This window comes from Chelonia mydas, chromosome 16 (genome assembly GCF_015237465.2).
Source record: "Chelonia mydas isolate rCheMyd1 chromosome 16, rCheMyd1.pri.v2, whole genome shotgun sequence".
In the NCBI taxonomy this organism is placed as follows: Eukaryota; Metazoa; Chordata; order Testudines; family Cheloniidae; genus Chelonia; species Chelonia mydas.
In genome coordinates, this window is record NC_057857.1 from 9,949,192 (window position 1) to 9,955,191 (window position 6,000).

Sequence of the window (6,000 nt, forward strand, 5' to 3'; positions counted from 1 at the left end):
CCATTGCCTTGAGACCAGTCTTGGCTCTGGCTGGCTGCAGGAGTGGCGCAGGGCGAATGGTCCTTCATGCAGATTTATCCTTTGAATCCCCAGTGCCTTAGCAAAGCCCACCTGTCAGGCTGTCCTGCTGTGGCTCCAGAGCATGAGGACGACCCTCTGGGCAGACTGTTCAGAAGCAGGAAACAAACTTCAAATTGGTTGTGAATTCTGTACTTAGATTTTACCACCCAATTATCAAGTGTAAACTCAGGCACTGGAACAGCCTGAACAAAGGCGTCAGAGACAGTCCCTTGGGTATTCCGATCTGTCTCGCCACCTGCGTAAGCTTATCGTTGTGATCGATGGTCCCTTACACCAGGAACTGCAGCAATATTCAGGTTACTCCCCGTCCCAAAGGCCCAGTCACTTACCCAAGGTCAATTGCAGCTTAGATCTCACACCAGAAACAATGCTTGTAGCCTATCCTGTAATAAATGATATACAGATGTATTAATAGGAAAAGGAAATGAGAGTTATTTACAAGGTTCAAGCGGGTAAACATACACACACAAATGAGTTCCAATCTTAAGTTTCAAAAAGTAACAGAAGCTTCTATAATGAGCAAGCTGTATATGTCCCTGAGGCCTAGCCCAATCTAAACACTAGAGATCAGTGTGGGATTTAAGTGGGAGCCGGTGTAACTGTAACGATTCTGCGGCTGCCTGAATGCTGAGAATAGAACCCACCCCCTCCCCTCCTCACCAGGCATAAAATCACCCCTAGGCAGAGGGCAGATATGCTACTGAACCCAATATATAGATGAAGCTGCATCTAAGCCCATATGTTCTTCATTTCTGTTTTGTTACGTGTAATCGGCGTGGGTGAAATGCTGTGTAAAACATTAGCAGGGCTGCTGCCTTCATCTGAACCCTGGGTTTTTGTGTGGGTTCCTGCAGTAGTGCGCACCCTCCAGGCAAGGGCCCCTGTTGAGAGGTCTCCTCCTAGGGTACGGCAACACTGCAATCCGCGGTGCGATTGCCGCATGGATGGACATACCTCCACCAGCATTATTAAAAAGAGCCATGTAGCTGCAGCAGTGCAGGCTAGCAAAGCAAGTATGTACCTAAGGTCTCCATCCAGCTTGCATAGCCCATGCTGAAGCCCGTCCCGCCGTGTCTACACGGGTGTTTTTAGCCATCCTAGCATGGGCAAAGATAGTGTGGCTCCATCTGCCCAAACTGCAGTCACGCCTCAATTTGCAGTGTAGACATAGACTGGGACTGCAGTGGCTTCTCATCAAACCCTACAGTGAATGTGAAGGGAAAGGCTGGGGAAGGAGGGGAGAGCGCCCCTGTGACTCATGCTGAGAGAGGCTGAGTTTGCGGGAGCTAAGAGCTTTTCACGTAGGGCTCCTACCCCATTCCCTACGCTGATTCCTGCAGGTAGTGGCTGGCATTGGAATATCTGTCTCAGCAGGCCATGCCCTCTATAAATTCCAGTCCCAAACAGTATAAAATAATATGGTGGTTTACATGTTTCTCTCCATCAGTATCAGCAGTTACAGCAGAATGGATTAGCCGGGGCTATTTTTCATTACCTGCATTAATCAGCCTGCTCCTATGCACGTGGTGAATGGAAAGAGAGAGACCGAGTCACCCTTTAAATCTATTTAAATGCAAATGAAACTCTTGTCCTGAAGCCCGCTTACGTGCGCAGTCCATGCTGTGTTCATTGCAAAAAATCCTCACACGTGTTCCGAACCGCCCCGACTCCTGTTACGTCTGATCTCGGAGACTGCAATCAGAATGATTTCATCTGTCTCTCTTTCGGATCACTCTCACTCATTAGAGAAGCAGAAGCAGCACCCACAGCTTCACATTTGTGCCTCCATTCTCAGCAGATTCTGCCTTCAGGACCTTGCTGATGTTGCCCTGAACCCAAGCTGGGTGTCCATTCGATCCCTGAGGCTTGGTGGGAGCCGTCCGGTTACGAGACCATTTCTGCCGACAGGGAAGATGCTGGGGATGGCATTGTTCAGGATCTCTGCCAGGCCTCGCTTTGCCAGGCTGGTGGCTGGAATCAAATGACAAGCAATGTCCTCTAGAGAGTCCAGGTGCTGAAGGGCAAAGCCATCCCTCCCCAGCGGGGCCTGTCGCTGTTAAATCCCTCTTGTGCATTGCCCGGGGTGTGCACCCCATGCCACCTGAGGCATGTTCAGGTTTTGGTTTCTCACAGCAGTATCCACAGGCATGTTTAGAAAGACAGAACTCAATGATACGTACAGAACTCAGTCGAAGTACAGTTATTTATTCCCCTTTCCGTAAGGTGCACCTCGTCCAAACTCTAAGTACAGCTGTATAATTATACAAAGATATAAAACCCGCTGGGGATGGACAGCTGCTCCTTCAAGCCAAACCCCACCTCAGCCTAAACAGCTCCAAGAACAGAATATGTCCCTGCATCCTTCTAGCCCTCCGCTGACCTTCTGCTCCCCAAGCCAGTGTTCCCGGTGGTATGATCCAGGCTCCACCATCAAACCAAATTCACAAAGAGTTCGGGGAAAAGAAAGAGACCCTAGGAAAGCTTTCCAGAGGCTGGCAGCGCCAGGCCTAGTCTGCACAGCACATAGGACATAACCACCTTTAGCACTGCCTGGCACCGGTGGCATTACACTGGGCGTGGCCCAGAGGGCAGAAGACCAAACTCCCCCTCTTCTCTTAGCGTTGGTCTCCCCAGGTCAGGGCTTAGGCGCCTTTGCATGGGAGCTCGGGGAAACTTTGCTCCACTGCGGCCGTACTGCACCAGTTGCGGGTAGGCCCCGATTCAGCAAGGCAATCAAGCACGTGCCTAAGTTTAAGCACATGTTTTTCCCCAAGTGACTCCAATGGGACTGCTGACGTGCTTAAACATAGGCAGATGCTTAAGTGCTTTTCTGAATCAAGCCCACACATGGAGGGCATCAGGCCTACTCCATTTACCCTATGTTATCACCATGCAAAAGGGGTGAAATTCAGGATAAGGGCCTAGGTGCCACTTCTGATCTCCAATTAGAGATTACGTGGCACACAGAGCTTGTGCAGGGCCTCTGCCCAAGGGTACACTTCAGCTGGGATGAATTCCTGCTACAGGAGTAGCTACACGCTAGCTTCTGCTCCTATCCCCTTTTTGCTCGATGTGCCAAAGGAGGCAAGTCCTGGGAAGCTCCAGAAACTCCTGAGGTGGGTGTTGAAGGGGCTCTGGAAACCAGGACACAAAGCGGCGTGCTTGTGTCTTTCCATCAGCAACATCTGGGATGTGGACCCAGAAGGAGAATTTTGTTTTCTTTTCTTTTTTCCCCTTCTGCTAATGTTGCTCTGAAGCTATTAATTTCAGACCAGGGGCCAGCACTCCAACTGGTGCAAATGAGAGTAGTCACATTAATTTCCGTGTAACTCTGCTCATTTACACCAATGGAGGGGCTGGCCCCATAACCACATCCACTGGGCCTTCAGATAAGATCCAACTGTTACATGATCGAGTACCAGTCACAAGCTCTCTCTCTTTCCTGTACTTGCTGTCTCTAGCTGGTAATACCATGGTCGCTTATCGCAATATCTTGAGTACTAGGTAAATGACAATGGTGTATTGTTGGGAGGGGAAGATTTACTTGGAGCCGACACTCCCAGAGTGGGTAACATGGAGCGTCAGTGCAATTTTAATCTCCCGTCTTTATCTTTTCTCTTTGTCGTTTTTCCCCCTGTTCCTCTTCTCTTCGTTCTTTTCAGATTCCTGGTCACTGTTTGGTGCAATGCCAGCCAGGAGAGGGGAACAAATCTGCACCAGCACTTAGGAAAAGAAGATCCTCTCCTTTTTTTCAAAAAACAGACAAACCATTCTTTAAGTCCTCTGGAGTGGTCCGGCCCCAGCGTGGGATTAGCAATAATTCCCCTGTCATCGTTCGCTTCCGCGAGCTGACAATTCATTCCTTCAAAGATCCCTTAGACTGGCTGCTGCATACATTAGCCGGAGGACAATGGAGCAGGCCTGATTAGACTGTAATAAGTGCGGGTGACTTTTCTATTATCTGGATATTCCGTTTCATGTAACCACAAGGGGCCAGTGGGTGCGCTTATTACCCTGGAACGGACACAAGCAGGGCAGCGTGGTGGCTTCTTGTCATACTGCGGCATCGTAATGCCTGCTGGTGCGGGGCTGGGATGGCAGCCTCTCTGGGGTTAATCCCCTGGAAAGTCAGGTCTCTGTACTTGTGAAGGTGCAGGGCTGCTCAGGGCTGGACTAATGGCTCTGTCATGGAGGGAGACGGACGGCCTAGTGGAGAGGCTGCGGACTGGGAGTCTGGGGAACTCCGCGGGGTTCAATCTGCAGCTCTGTCACGGAGTTCCTGTGTGATCTTGGGCAAATGTGCCTCAGTTCCCCATCGGGGATCGGGCCTTCCAGGGGTGCTGGGAGGAGGAAAGCTATGGACTGTGAGCCGCCCAGATGCTACTGGCTCTGAGCTTTAGCTGCTGCTCCTGCTCCATGAGCCCGGACTGACTGTTCAGATGTCTCTGCCTGAGGGCTAGATCCCGCAAACACAGCACCTTTTGCTCCTCGCCTCCACTTTCCCACTGTTGGGCTGTCTGTCCTGGAGCAGCTCCCCCTCCCTTCCTCCTGCTCTCTCCCAGTGCTGGAGTGGCTGTGGCGGAGGGGCAAAGCCCCTGCAGTCAGCCCTTTCCTTCTCTTGGAATCTCTGTTGTCTGACCCTCTGTGATTGAGGTCCCAGGATCGGTTGCATGGGACTGCTTGTCTGTGACTACAGGCTAAAACCCTTCACATCAGCCCTTCTTGAGCACTAAGCCAACCCACTGTCCCCTTTTCGGGCATGGGTTTGCCTTGGGGTCCTAGCTCTTTAACTGAATGTGTTAGTGGATGGTCTAATTCTGTGTCACTTAAAGTGGTGTAAATCTGGAGTAATCCTATTGCGTCCACTGACTGCAGAGGAGTGACTCTGGATTTACACTGCTGTGACAGAGAGCAGGGTTTGGCTCTGAGTGAGAGGTTTCTGTGTGCTTTTAAGATTGTGGCCCAGGAGGATCTGAGGGTAAAGCTTGAACTTTTCGAGGGCAGTAGCTGCCCAGCTAAGAAGCCCCCACCACATTATCCAGTTGCTAAACGGCCTCGTTAATGTCATACATATTTAAAAACAATCCATTGATAAACCCTCCTCCCTCCACCAAGTCCTCCCCCTCATCTCAGGAATATGGCCAGTGGGTTTTGCCCCACTGCTTTGGCTGGGGTCAGCAGAACCGGCCTGGCAGGCCACCAGCATGCTTCAACTAACCTGGCGGTTAGTGTCAGCTGGTGGGTCTCGCCGTATGCACACCAAGTCACCAGGGAGAGCTCTGCTGTGCCTGCCCCAGTTCTCCCTGTGCAAGTCTGTCTGTCTCAGGAGGAGGCCAGGAGCCCAGCCTGGCTGGGCCAGAGAATCTGGCCCCTAGTCCCAGATGAAAACCGAGAATGACAATGCCACTTAGCTGGAGAGTTTAGACCCTCAAAGGAAATTATCGGTACCAACTGGGTTCCGAACCTGCACCTCCCAGGGCGAGGTGCTGGGACGGAGCGAGGCCTGGAGCTCACATGCTGCTCCCAGACCCTGAGGGAACGTCCCATTGTTCGAGACCCATTGAGGCAGACTCAGCCCTTCCTCCATGGCTGTGGAGGACTCCTCTGCAGTGGAACTAGTGCAGTTCCACCATGAAACGATGTAACATCCCACCTTCCGCCTGGACAAGTGGCCTGCATAGGCAGCTTCAGCCACTGGACTGAAATAGACTCGGTGGAGCAGCTCTGGCTGTGGGCAGAGGTTTCCTCCTCTCTAGTCCCTCCACGCCTCTACCTAGCACCCAGCTGGCCCTACTTGAGGCCTGGAGTTTGGCTGCTTCCCTCCCCCTCGCCTCCTGAAAGCTGATGGGGGAGAGGCTGAGGAGCTGATTACCCTGCCTGAGAGCTGCTTCTGCAGGTGAAAGGGAATATTTTAAAAAG